The sequence below is a fragment of the Neodiprion lecontei genome, chromosome 4, assembly GCF_021901455.1.
Source record: "Neodiprion lecontei isolate iyNeoLeco1 chromosome 4, iyNeoLeco1.1, whole genome shotgun sequence".
Lineage (NCBI taxonomy): Eukaryota > Metazoa > Arthropoda > Insecta > Hymenoptera > Diprionidae > Neodiprion > Neodiprion lecontei.
The window spans coordinates 5440677-5455315 of NC_060263.1; the positions used below are offsets into that span (position 1 = coordinate 5440677).

General features: G+C 38.9%; 1 protein-coding gene across 2 annotated transcripts in view; it reads right to left on the reverse strand.

Moving 5' to 3' along the window:
• LOC107219802 (putative polypeptide N-acetylgalactosaminyltransferase 9) overlaps window positions 1-11179 on the reverse strand; it is a 195960-nt gene extending 184781 nt beyond the window's left edge. For both annotated transcript variants that reach the window (XM_015658146.2, XM_046736699.1), the window contains exon 1: window positions 10703-11179. The gene's annotated coding sequence lies outside the window, so the exon portion shown is untranslated. The remainder of the gene's footprint in view (window positions 1-10702) is intronic.
• Between the last annotated feature and the right edge of the window lie 3460 nt (window positions 11180-14639).

Sequence of the window (14639 nt, forward strand, 5' to 3'; positions counted from 1 at the left end):
GATGTACTGCGTTGGGTACCTACATATGCCGATACACTAGATCCATAAACAGTAAAGCTGAAGCGTCGAATTCCACTGCATTTTTCTCTAATCATTTTTTATTTTACTTCCATTCAAACAGTAGCGTTGCAAAAGGTGTTTTATCACCGTAACTCGACGGACGATGATTCATGCTACGCACGAGATGAGAAATCCAATCTGCTCGCGTAATATTTCTCTGGATTACATATCAGAATGGGATCAAACATACGGCGTCATCATCCCGTCTTGCGTAACGATGAATGAATGAAGGAAAGAAGGAAGGAAGAGGATCCATATCTAAGCGCAGCGAACCATCGTGCAGATGGTGCTTTGTCAAGGTCTTTCCTCGTTTCTCCTCCAGACCGTCTAAAGCTGGTGTGTTCCCAAGTACAGGAAATCTGTGCATCACTCCAGCTGGTGCATAATTCATGCATCAATTCACTTGCGGTTGTGCAAATGAGAACAGTGTGTAAAGCACGCGGCGGCCGGGAGTCTCGGTCTCATTGCTTGCGGCCACGTATTTGATACTGACTTTATTGCCGTTACCCGAACAGGATATTTCCCGACTAAGCCATCGCGAATGAAACGGAAGAGGAAACGAGATCATCATCCACGAAGCCGCGGTGCTCTGCATACCGCCAGAGAGATGTGATCAAAGGCTCAAACGCTTTATCAGGACAAGAAACACACGCCATGGACAATTTGTCCCAGGAATTTCTCTTCGGCAGTTTGAACTTGGCGTTAGTCTAAAAATTAGAGCATATAAGGGTCCGCAATGGACTCGGAATGACAAAGAAAAATACTCGTAGAGAGAGAAAGAGAGGGATTGTAGAGTGTTCAGGGTGGTTGGTACCTCGGTTGTAGTTGCTTTGGTCGTCTAACCTTTCGTGCCAAAGATCCGTGCCCAGGACACCCCATCATGGTGTGGGTGCACAAGTGGGTGTAAAGCGTGTGCGTTCATTCCGGGTCACAAGCACATAGTCAGAGAGTTGTAAAGGGTTCTGGCTGCACGCCAGAACAGTTTGCTTCATATTCGACTGTGGAACGACATTCAGGAGAACAAGCTTAACCATCGACTATCGGTTTCCTCTCCCTTTTAAATAATTGTCTATGGTTCGTTTCCGCACGAGGTGCACTCCGAGGAAACTTTTTGCTTGTTTAAGGGGGGAAACCAGTTTAGACCGATCGAAAAATAGTCTTTTTTTTATTGCATGAATCGTTAGTATAACTATTCAAGAATATGTGGTCAAAATTTCAAAGCAAAATTCCCATTAGTTCGAATGCAATGAGCACTTAAGTGACCGCCCGTCGGTTCTGTGAAGAAGCGCACGGTAATTATAACGGAGCGGTCGCCCAGGCCCTTCTTTTCCAGCTACCTGCCTCAATACCGTTGTGCTATTGAATAATAGAATGACGCATATGAGCAAGAAGAGGGATTGCTATATGGTGCTGGAATAGCTGATTAACCGGTGAGCATGTTTTATAATTAATTACTGCCTTGAATTTCTCGTTTTCGCTACATTTTATTTCAAACGCGTTTTTCTCGAAACGACTTTTTTTCGATTAGCGTACATTCTAGGTCAAAAAGTTATTGATCTATCGTTCTGAAATTTGGTGTAGATATTCTTTATTCAATTCCACGTAACATGAACCAAATTCGGGGATTATATTGTTATTAAAAATATATGTTTTTATGCAAGGAAGATGAAAAAATATAGTATAAAAACATGACATTGTGTTCAAACACCTCAAAAACATGCAATTTTAAATTTGTTTGATCAAAATTAGGTTCATATTCTTAGAAAATATGTTTTTAATGGAAAAAAAAAATCCTGATGATTACAGACAAAAATTGCGACGTCCGGGATGTACGCCAGCCAAATGCTCGGATGGCAATCGCCCATGGACTGCACGCGGTAACTCCACTATTTCCGGCGGAAATCGTTTGAAAAAATTTTAAAGTGCACTTGAAAACATAAATAAAATATCCTCCAAGTTTAAACAATTTGTGATTATTCCTTCCTGGTTAAAAAAAATCATGAAAAACAGCAAATTTCGACCTCATAAACCGGTTTCCCCCCTTAAAAAAATCACTTTGTAAATGAATTTTATTGCAGTGTTAGCAGTCCGCATAGTACATATAATGTTGTAGCTAACGTGCTACATTATATTTTATTTGAGGAAAATATGCGAAGTATTGTACGATAATTATACTTATAGTAGAAATTACAGTATAGTACGGTAAGCGTGTGCTTAACCTCAAATAAATTGTTAACGCACGTAGCACTCGGAATTATTTAATTAAAAAGCCATCGATTATCAGGGTGGCCACTAAATCTCCACTACGGAATTCCCAGACTTTTTCAGGTTTTTCAGGCAAAAATCTTATAATTTTCCCTGACCAATTCGGATAAATTAGTTATAGGAAATTGAAAAAAAATATAAGTATATTCTACATCATTTATTTTTATTTTTTCTTCTTTCTCATGAAATTACGAACTGTCACTTCTGTCACACTGTCCCATCTAACCGATATGCGCAATCGCGTGTATGGTAATATTTAGGAATATTCAAAGTTTGAAGAGAACCTTCCGACGATGGTAATAAAAATCTATATTCTATCTAATTTTTCTAAACCTTAAAGAAATTGCGGGATATATTTGTATGAAAAAAAATATAGTAAGCGATATTTCCTGACTTTCCGCAAAAACCCCTGTCGTTTCACTAACCATTGTAGACTTTTTGAATTCCATGACATTTTCAGGTATTCTAGAATGCCCTGATACGTGGCCACCCTGGTTTATCTTTTCCTTTACATCGTATCAAATTACATATTCTTTTCCTATAATAAATTGCAGCCCAAAGATGGCTGGCAGCTACGTTTATGCTATCAATCACATAAAAATGTCCTTCTTTGACCTTCCCCGACGAAACACTGCCGGAATCGTACACTTATCGGGTTACGAAATGTCAACATATCGACCAAATTTTGGTCATTACGAACAAATTATTTTCCAAGCGCGAAGCGGAGAGCGACTTGGCGTACATCATCATGGACACGCTCGGCGGACTGCACGTTCAACATCATTAACTTCACGTACACGTGTCATACGAGATTTTACAGCTGTGTAACATACGTCGAACAAATCCCTCCGGTGACCTGCCACTCTGTAACAATTGGTAATGACACAAATTGCTACACCGGATCTCCTTCTTTCTCTCTCTCTCTCTCTCTACTCGTCCATGTATCTATTTCGCTGGCAATAGAACCTACTCCAGATCTACGGCGCGTGACAGCCACACTACCCTGAATACGGATCGGTGAAATTTTTTCTAACGACAATATCAGTCACGAGTCAATTGGTGTTGTCGTCATTCCAAGGCTATAAAATTTAATTTATATTTTATGATTTCTTGATAATGTTTTCAGCCTTTTGTCGCTGGTTTTTCCTTTCCCCCCACTTTTTTACACACTCCTTCTTATAGCTGCACCGTTCTCGCGGGACTTACGGTGTGTTTAACTTTGCGCCGCGGGTTTGTGAGTGACGGAAGGAGGTCGATGACCCCTTGTACAAACAGCGATGAGTTATTATAAGTAACAGCCGTTCTTTGTGTCACCGTCGATCGGCACACACGCTCCGTTTTTCCATGCCGTAGGAAAATCTCTTGTACAATAAAGATTCACGCCGTTTCACCAACACGCGGTATTTAGATCGCAGTGCGTAGCGATAACTCTAATCTCGTATGTGTTCAAACCTCCGGCATTGATATTAAGCGTCAGATTTATTATGGCAGGCTTGACCGACTCACAGAATAAATGATTGATCGATCGATTGATGGTTCGATTGACTGATTGATTGATCAACCGATTGATCGATTTGACCAAGAATCCGTCCATCGAATTTCCGATAAATTAATGAGAAAGTGTGAGTAACTCATAGCGGCATTTTTTCTTTCCTTTGTTTTTCTTTTTTCTTTTTTCTTTCTTCAATCAGTGAAAAGCTGACGGTATTATGCTTGGTAATTTTTCTTCTCACGACCTAACGAGCCCATAATGCGGGACTTTTTCTTCCGGAATACCTTTGAAAACCTCTTCTCCGCCCCGCATTATCGCAAATGAACCCTAAATCTGAGAGGTGTTTTATGGCCGATCGGACGTATTTTCAAATCGATTATAATCAAAGAACGCCTGCGGAAGCATCGAGCAATAAACTCGAACGCTCTATTATTTTACACCCCATTTTTATACCTCTGATTATTCTCCGTTCCACCGTTTTTTTTTTTAGATTTCAACCTCTCGATTTCTCGAACCCCGCCGCTCCGAGATGCGAAGACGATGTGTACCTTAACAAGCGTAACTCGTGCATTTTTGATGCTTCAGAAAATAACGAAGCAACGGGGCTTGCGGGCTGAATCGACCTTTCCGATATATATATACGTATGTATGTATATGTATGTATATATAAACTTATATATACACGCCGTTTCCTCCACACTGTACTTCCATTTTCCGTCTTTCACGTATCGCTGAGAAGAATTGTGAGTATACTTACACCTACACGTTAAGTAAGATGTACATGAATAGGTAGACACAGACCTGGTTTTACATACACCTTCAAAGATTGAAATTTTCTAGGAGAGGTCGGTAATATTTTCCAAAGAACCCGATGTGGTGGAATTTTTACCTGCTTCATACCCTCGTGGAAATTCACTTGGCGTGGTAACGCTCAATATTTCATTATAATAATTTCATGTAACATTATAATCATTGTGAAGAAAAAAAAAAAATATATATATATATAATAATTCATAACACAGCCGCTTACCGACTGAAACAGTAATAAGGTACTTTACAGCTGTTATAACTATACTGTAGAAAAAGAACTGGGACAGATTAAATTCGCGTGCCAAAGTTTTAGATTCAGGTTTTTTTTTTTATAAAAACGAAACTTCACAAGGTACGTAGAGTCGCTCGACGTCGCGTAAAATCATTCGAATTAATTTTATCGAGTTTGATCGTTGACAATTTGTGAAAGTTATTGAAACGGTGCGGCGTGTGGCTTTTATTTTTCCCATAAAACGCTTCACGACACTTGATTGCGAATCTGTGGAAAACGAAGAACGAACCGAAGCTCGGAACAATTTGGTGGACATTGATTTTTCATTCGCTAATTTCCTCAACGTAGGCTTTTCGCACAATCTCCGTTTGGGCTGGAGAAATAGAGGGAGAGAGAGAGAGAGAGAGAGAGAGAGAGAGAGAGAGAGAGAGAGAGAGAGAGAGAGAGAGAGAGAGAGAAAGAGAAAGAGAGAGGCGTTTGATCGATATACGAATAGGTGTTAGCGCAGGTAGCCGGTTCATTATTACCCGCGGGTTCTAATCCCCCTTTCCTCCGGCGAAACACGGCCGGCACAAGGGAAAGTTATTTCTTTTCGGAAGTCCATTACACACCGGACTTATTATTAACACCCGAAAAAAGTATGCCCGTTTATTTTTCTTACTGTGTGTATAACAGACGCACGCCGCTTTCTTAACCCGAAGAAACCCGCGGACCGATCTTGCCCTAGGAGCTTTACAGTGTTGGGCTCTACAGTGTTATAAACCACCACCACCACCACCACCACCAACAGCTCCAAAGAAAACACGACAAGCCCTCTTCTTCTCGCAAAGGCGCAATCGCTCAATAAACACCTCGTCTCGGGAATATACACGCGAGGTTGATGCTTCTTTCAGGTATCCGAAAAGAGCTTTCGTCGATTCGGTTCTGCATGAACGAATACGTACAGTACAGGTACTGGAGCGGTTCGCCGAGAAAAAAAAAAATGAATTTCCTTTGTTTCAGCGGAGATTCCTAGTAAAACTGTTGTTTATGTTGAGAAAAAAGTACCCCCCAAATTTAAACTCGATCGGATAAGACTTACGAGGTCTGGCTTTCGAGTTTTCGTTTTTATATCAAAATAAGGCGTAATAAAAATTGTCGCTTTCGGGTGAAAATGTAAACAAAAATAAGATATATTTTCAAGAGACCGTTTTTTTGGTAGGCAACGATATTTCGTTAAAACGAAAAAGACGATAACTTTTATTTTCTTTCAATTCAGGTACTACGTTTATTATTTGTTTTTTCAATTTTTTTTCAAAAAATATAGATTCCAGAAAAGAACGATGCAATGAGACGTAGTTCCAAAGACTATCTCTCTCTCTCTCTCTCTCTCACTCTTTCTCTCTCCTAGACTTTTACTCCAATTGACTTGAAACTTTGGACAAATATTCTATTATTGAATAAAAATTGATGTAATAAGAAAAAAATTTGTTTCCTAACATTTCCAAACCCATGTGACCCCTTAATGAGGCTCGATCTTGGACAGAGGCGGCGGAAAGTTTGCGCCTTATTCGGATTCCGCGGCGAAGAGCTGCGCCCGCGGAATGCGGCCAGGTTGGTGGCTGCGTGCTCAAACTCACGCGCCTTCTAACCGAACACGCGAGCGAGATAAATTCCAAAATGATTTAGAAGCCCGTCACGATTAGCCTTCGATACGGTTACTCGTTCCCTCCGGTTTCTCTGGGATGGATCGTTGCCGGGTGAAAAAAAACCACCCTTATCGAGTAATTTCTATTCAACGATCAATTTTAAGCCTGGTTTCAATATATTTTTACACAAGTCGGATCACTCCCGAATAAACTGCCGATATTTATGGACATGGCAACAAAAGAAAAAAAAAAACAGTTTCATTATATCATTACAAGGTAGAAGTTGTTCCAAGTCACAGTCGTGCCGAATTTTATTCGCCAAGGATATCTCTTCCTTATTTATTTCTGGTTACGACCAATTATTTATTAACGTCGCAGAAACAATAAGTAGTACATCATCTACGGAAATGCAAAACCGCATCTTGTTCCTCAACTTTACGATGAAATGATGAATTTTTTGGTGTACTTTGCCACTATTCATTCAATCATTATTCTCATTACATTTCACGTGATCGTATTATGCTATACTTTTGTTGTACTCTAAGCCTTGCTGTGATTTAGTGTTGATAATTTCTAGTCACTTGTTTAATTTAGTGTCCTGATAACCAGCGAGCTTACTTTTGATAATTAAATAACCGTTATCAAGAGGCGTATTTTGAATATGTCACGAGTGTGTGTGTGCGCAGTATTTTTTTTTTTTTGCTTTAAATTTCGCGAGAACCACCTGTTTACAAAAAATTACTTTTACCTTTCTGATGTTCTTGCAATAAACATATAAAAATAACATCTGTATTAGAACACTTGTACAATTCGTGTTCCTTATTCATTTAATCATTTCACGTCCCTAAATTCATTCAAATTGTATAAATTAGGTTAAATATTTCCGATCCGATTCGCGAGTCGGCCGCGTCCTTTCCGGAACACCGATCTGCGTCGAGTCCCGGTCGACCCTGATGACCCGGTGACCCGGAGGGCCTTAAGGACCCCGATGAACCAGGCTGACCGGCAGAACCCGGGACAACCGGTTTGACCGCATGTTTCATCGGACTGAGGATCGAGCCTGGAGTCTGGAGGCTGGAAAAGGCTGCCAACATTTGCTGCCGATTTCAGCCCCGCAATCACAACGACGACCCCAAAATACACGATTCTTTTTTAATCCCATTTGTCGGTCGAGTTTTTACCGGTTGAGTTCAAATTCGCCAAAATTTTAACCCCGTTTTACTTTATTTCGAAATAAAGGTTTGATTGGAGAGCAGGTGATCATGGGACTATTATACAGTTGAAGATGTCCAAATAATCGACATTCCACTCTCAAAGCGACTCGATAGAATTTCAGACAAGAATCTTGTCGAAGTTGTTGCGACAAAACAAACACAATTGTACCTGCTTTCCAACTGCACTGAAGTGAAAGGCAAATTTACATATTTGTGTTTTACGTTTCGAGAATACTCTCAGGATCCAATTTCGAACACTAAAGAATTCTGTTACTGAAAAATTTCACATCTACGAGCAATAAATGCAAAGGCGTTCAGACATTGGACGTTCAGTTTGTTCTGGCGGAGGATTTTGGGAGGAGAATAATTTTCACAACGTGTTTGAATACGTTGGAATTGTTATTATATACCTATATACAAAGTTTTCCTGCGTTGAAGAATAGTTGAACTTCTTTTCTCGTACTGGTACAAAAAGCTTACCGAAAATCTTTAACAATATGTGTCATAAAAACGAAAACTAGACTATATTTGGTGACAATCCATGCTACTCTTTTCAAGAAAAACAAAAATTCAAAAGCGTATAAATAAAGCAAAATATAGTCATAGTTTCGACTCTCGACTGCTTCAAAGTCACTCTAAGTTAGCAAGATGTAAATTTCTTCGCCCCAAATTTTTTTTTACGTTCCAAAATTACTGAATTTAACGAAGCATTTTTTCATTTTTACATTTTTGTACACTTACATGCCTCCTCTGAGTACGGAAATTTAATAAACCGTTCAAGCTTTGAATGAATTTTTCTTAATTTTTGATTCTTCCAACTTCCGTGCAAAGTTTCTCCGAAATTTTCTAACCGATCCACCTGAAATTCTTACACGTTGTTTAATGTAATTATTTTTCACGCACTTGGTAATAATATACCCTAAAGTATGTGTTGAAAAACGGTTAATTTTTTGTCATGATTCTTAAAAATAATGTATTTTCTTTTAAAATGAAGCAATTAAAAAATCGTACGACAATTTGTGGTCAATTTCAAGTAGCTTATGACAGAAAAATCCGTATTCTGTGCTAAAAATATTAAATGAAAGACCTTGCGTGTAATGAATTTTCACTTTTATTAAAATTGCACTCTATGCATCACCCTGATACATTAAAACGAGGATCTTCTAATGATGCGAATTTAGTGTAAAAGATGTAAAAAATGCATACCAAAAACCTTTAAAATTTTAAAAATATTTTCGTTCGTTTCGAAGGCCAAACTCGCCAAGTACCATAAATTCTATGCCAGTGCAGTTCTTCTTCACGATTACCGGAAGTAGGTCATAGCCTTGGTGAAATCATTGCGAGTATTTCGAATCGTTGTAGTGAAAATGCACCCAGTGTTGAATATTTTCTGCACTCCTACATATATCGCCAAAAGTCACGTTCTTATCGCCAAAATGTTTGAATTTGTTACCCTACAAAGTGACGTACAATGCAAAAAATAAATAAATAAATAAATAATCGGCTTTGGTCTACTTCTAGCTTCACTCACGCAGTTCAATGCCATCCGATTTATATTTCTTTGGGTTGTAAGGGAACCGAGTTAACCTCGCGACTCGTAGACGTATCTGACGTTAATTATAGCACACATCGCCAGGCATACGTAGATAACTATCATCGGAGACGAAACAATGTGGTATTAATCAGAGTATCTGGTTTGTTGATTTTCGAGTAGATTACGTCTAGTCAAACGAGCCTTTAGTCTAATTGGTACGAATTGAATCGAATTTCACGAATCTGCTTTCGAATAATGATGCAAACTTGTGAACAAGTCATTTCTACGTTACTCATCGAATATTTATTACATTTTTTCACCAATCATGTTCGTAATTCGTATCGCCAAGTACTTATCTTCTCTTGAATTTGCGATATATCGTATCAACTTCTCTCGGATTTCCGAGCAGTATAATTAGAACTACAGCTGTCTTTTTATCCGCATTTTAGAATAATCACGACGATGAGTAAACGCGTTGATTCGAATACGCGAGTGCAAATTCTCACAATCGGCGCTTCTCTTTAAACTGCTTCCAAACAACGAGGCAAGGAAATAATAAGAACGAAGGTGAGTGAGAATATTGATTCACACCTGCTGCGAAGGTCGAGATGAAAAATTTCCTACAAGTGAAAAATTCAGTTCTGGTTGTACGAATCTGTCCGACTATATTGGCAATAACGTTGATCCGTGTAACGGAAGAACAACTTGAAGAAATGGAAGTGAAACGTGGCGACCGAATCGTTCCTAAACTTCAACGTGTAATTGGAAACTGCAAATTCGGAACATTATGTCACATTTCGGAAGCTTCGAATTCGCGGTTAATGACAGGTAAACGGCCTCGGTTGTTGATCAGGGAACCGCATATCTCATTTAATGGCCAATAACCGCGATTAGAGGAGCATCCACATAACCGGCTGAAGAACCTGTTCCAAAGGTCAAAGAGTTTCAAAATCGGAACGTCCTACGGGACTGAAGTTAGTAACGTTAACAAAACGAAACATGATGGATGAATCATCCTTGTTTTACAATTTTAGAACAAATTTTTTAAGGAGTTCGCTTCTCGAAATATAAACATGTTTTATTACTTATAATTTACTAGCTGAATTTAAGACAATACTAGGAATCGAAGTAACAATTATTTTCCTAAACATCCATCGTTAAATCCAACGTTACTAGTTTCAACCTCGTAACATCTTCGTACGTCACGTCCAGCCAATTTTGACATTTCGATCAGCTGCTCCGAACCAGTAATCAATCCCACCCTTTTCCATTACCCTCTGAAAATTCCACCCCCCCCCCCCCCCCCCCCCCCCTTCTCGTTTCTCCGTATGAACGAACTAAACGACAAAGTACACTCTGATTGCTGGTAAGTATATCGTTTTCGAGAATATCGATGGAAGAGTCTGAAGAATACTTCAAACTGGCAACTGTTCTCCAATGGTCTTCGTTAAAGTGGCACCTACTGACCTTGAATCTCCCGAAGAATCCTAAAACGATTCGAACCGTTGCAACAGTCAGAAGTTTCAGCAACCATAACGAGCACCACTAATCATCGTCGTGGGTAACGATAAACTGTAACTGATCACTGAAATGTAACACTGGAAATCCATCCCCAAAGCACTTTTCTCGAACGGTACGCAGAACGCGGTTCAGCTTTGAGTTTTTAAACTCGGAATTGAACTCGCGCACTATCGACACTATCGCTCGCAATCAGTCAACGATTTCAACCGCCTTCACGGACTTCTTTTTTTTTCATCACAAGGTATCGGTCAACCGTCGACAAAGTCCAAAGTACCCTATTCCTCCTTCTTGGAAGACTCTTCTTCAAGTTTCCCGGCGAAGCCCGAGTCTTTGTTTTTGTTATTTTTTCAAAACCTTCGCAGACGTCTAGACTGGCTGATTCAGGAACTCCGGCATGAATTCACCCACCCACACGCCTCGGACGTCGACTGACTACTGTTTGCCAAACGGCGCGGCCTGCGCTGTCAACGACTTGGCTCCATGCCGCACGCAACTCGCGCGCATGCGCACACGCGGATTTCCCCCTGTTCCGCACACCCCGGCCGATTACGTTCTTCTTTCTTTTTTTTTTTTTTGTTTTTCTCTCTGCGTTTCTTCGAGCGTCTTGGTTCTCATTCAATCGCTCGCTTCGCTCGCGCGAGCGCAGCGTCTCTTACCAATGCGCGTGCCCTGCCTTAGCTCTACCTCTTTCTCTCTATTTCGTTCCTTCGGGACGCTCCGATACAGCAGGGTGACTGACACTCAATGCTTTGGGACAGGAGCCTTTATTCGACAACCGCATTGCAAAGCATTACAACCTGAATCGAGGTTGGTGATGAAATGACCCAAAGGTTACTACAACTTTTGAGTTTTCACCCCACGTTTTTTGGTGACACAATTTTATCGCGGTGCATTATCGAGATGGAAACGCGAATAAATTTCCATTGTTTGTTATCGTTGTAATCAACGCTAGTCAATTTCCTTGGCGATAATCATTTTTTCTTGCTGTGGTAATGGAATGTCATCCAGGTTGTTAAATTAGGAAGTTAAAGGGGAAACTTTTGTCGCCCCGCTGCTACGATATCGCAGAAATTATCGCCCTTCTCGCGATGTTATGTATATGGCATTCCATGTCAATTCGACTATGGTATGACCCACGCCATATATAGGATTTGGTCCGTGATTTTTCATATCGTTTTTATAACTCTAAAAATCATTCTATTTTGTTCAGAATTTTCTCACCTCCTCGGCGCCTCCAGAGCTCTTTAAATGATGATATTTTGACAGTGATTGTGACATTTTGGAAAATCATGAAAGAAATTACAAAAATTCTGTGGCTAAAACCAATAATATTACATCCTAAATTGGAGTGGGCAGGCACAAACGGTAATTTTTTTATAATTTTTTAATTAATTGAGCATTCTTTTTTGCCATTTCAATTTTTTTTTTTTTTAGTTTTTCTAGAAGATACAGGTTTCAATACGTCTTTCCTAGTACAACAACAATTTGTAGATTCCAATTGAAATTCAAAAAAAAAAAAGAAAAAGAAAAATCAAAGTAATTTTGTTTGTCATTTTCATGACGTGATCCCTTTCATATAAAATTTCAATTATTCATACGTAATAAAAACGATGCACAATAATTTGGAACAGTTCATCCTGCAGGTTTAATTGCCACTAGCTGTGGTCACTGAGCTAAAAATAATCGATGCATGGATTCGTCGAGTCCAAAAAAAAATAATCGAACACGACTCAATTGAAATAATTATGATCATTTGATTGTTTAGTTTTGATTTAATCTTCACCGATTCGATGAATTTTATTGATTAATCGAGCTGAATAAGACAATCGAACACGACTCGATTGAATCGTTAAAACTGAATCGATTAATCGATTATTTTGTATTTTTTTTTAAACGGTGCGTGTGAAACCAATATTTCATAAATTTTATTACGTAGTCTTAACAGTGGAAGAGTTCTTTCTAATAATTTATATTTTCATTAAAAATATGCATTTTTCAATTTCAGGTGAAAATATTCATTTATCTATCACTTATTACATCAAACAAGTACTTAGTGAGTAAGCTAATGATAATAATTGATACTCTATTCACATAAATTGATATTTTACCAGGTCGTACATGGTGATAAAAAATGAAAAGCTATTTCGAGGAAACAAAAATCGAGTCCGTTGATAAATCGAGTTTGAAAAATAATTGATTATACTCGATTAAGAGGGAAAAAATCGTAAATCGATTACTTTTGGTCGTTCCTAATTGCCACGCGAGCTGTCGTCGTAACGATGCTTAAAATAACGTTATGTTATCCATGATTGACGGGATAACAAGAACCTTGGTACAAGTACGGTATATAAATAATCCGTATAAAGTGAACGGCGACGATGACGCGACGCCACTCCGGCATTCAGCCCTGAAATAATTCCGGGATGATCCTCTCTAGACGTTTACAACGGACAATCCACACCGGTATTAACAGGGTGAAATTACACAATCGGATAAAATTATTTCAACCTCTAGGAGTGATGTTTCACTGTTTATTGTGATAAGGTTTCATGTTGCATTGTTTCAATTTCGAACGTCAGTTACGAAGGAGCTTGGTTGGCTGAAAGTCGATACTTCTTATTCGTTTTACTCAGAGACGGTTACACTGTTCTGGATATTTATCAAATTCGTATAACCTTAAGCTGTGAAGGTTTTTTTTTTTTTTTTTTTTTTTCAATACGCAAACACAAAGTAGTATACTTAAATTATAAAGGAGAGTATAAACATCATATCAATTATTCACTCCGCGATGACTCATTTCATCATGAAGACAATTTTCTACAATAAGTCACCGGAACAGATTTTCCATCGTTTTTCACCTGTCGATTTAATCTTACCGTTCCTTAATCACGATCAAAATCGATGCAACGTTGTATAATTGAATATCTCACGATGCCAAGTGTGATGAGAGAAAAAAAAAAAAAAACACAAAAAAGAAAAAGAAAAGTGTTTCGATAAATTTGTACGTTACACCTTAATTTTAACAATTTCAAAGCGATTATAAATGAAGCATCGACGTCCTAGATGCGTTTTATAACTCCAGTATTTTCCACTTCGGTATTCTTAAAGGGATCTTCGTAGATGATTATTTCAATAACGATTTAAATAAAATTCCAAAAACGTATATAATTTTTGAGCAAGCAAAGCCTCCTCGATTTCTTGCGACGTCGGTCACCGACAATTACATCGATGATATACGAACGGTGTTTCAAGATTCTAAATTCGAATTATCCCAAGGTATAAGTATCGAAATCAGAGTCGAGTATAATAATGCAAATAATATATACGCGAATAGATATATTATACGAAGTGACGCGAAGTTATACGTATACGCGTCGTATTATATTCGCAATCACGAGGAAAGAAATTGAGCCATTACGCTCGATGGCCTCGGAGATTTGAATTCCCGTTTAGAGTAGGGTGCAGGAAGGTGAAGGAAGCGGGTTCACCGGGAGGAACTAATGTCCTTGCGGTAACCGGATCAGGCCCTCCTGGTAAAACCGTAAACCCCGGAGGAATTTGTAAATTCGACGTGCTGCAGGGAACTTTTAATCGCCAATCTAGAGACTTGGAAAATGAGAAGTAAGAAGGAAGTGAACAGAAAAAAAAAGAAAAAGAAAAAAGAAAAAAACGGGACAAAACAAAGAAGGAAGGGAAAAAAATAAGGCTGAAAAACAAGGAGACGGGGGAAAAAGTAAAATAAAAGAAAACGTCACGGGCCAAGTTTTCCCGTCATAATAATTCGCCCTACCTCCACGTTAGACATTATATATCTATCGCAAGAAGGACGAGGGCGAGGATCAGGATCAGGACGAGGCGAATAAGGCGAGGTGGGAAAAAGTCT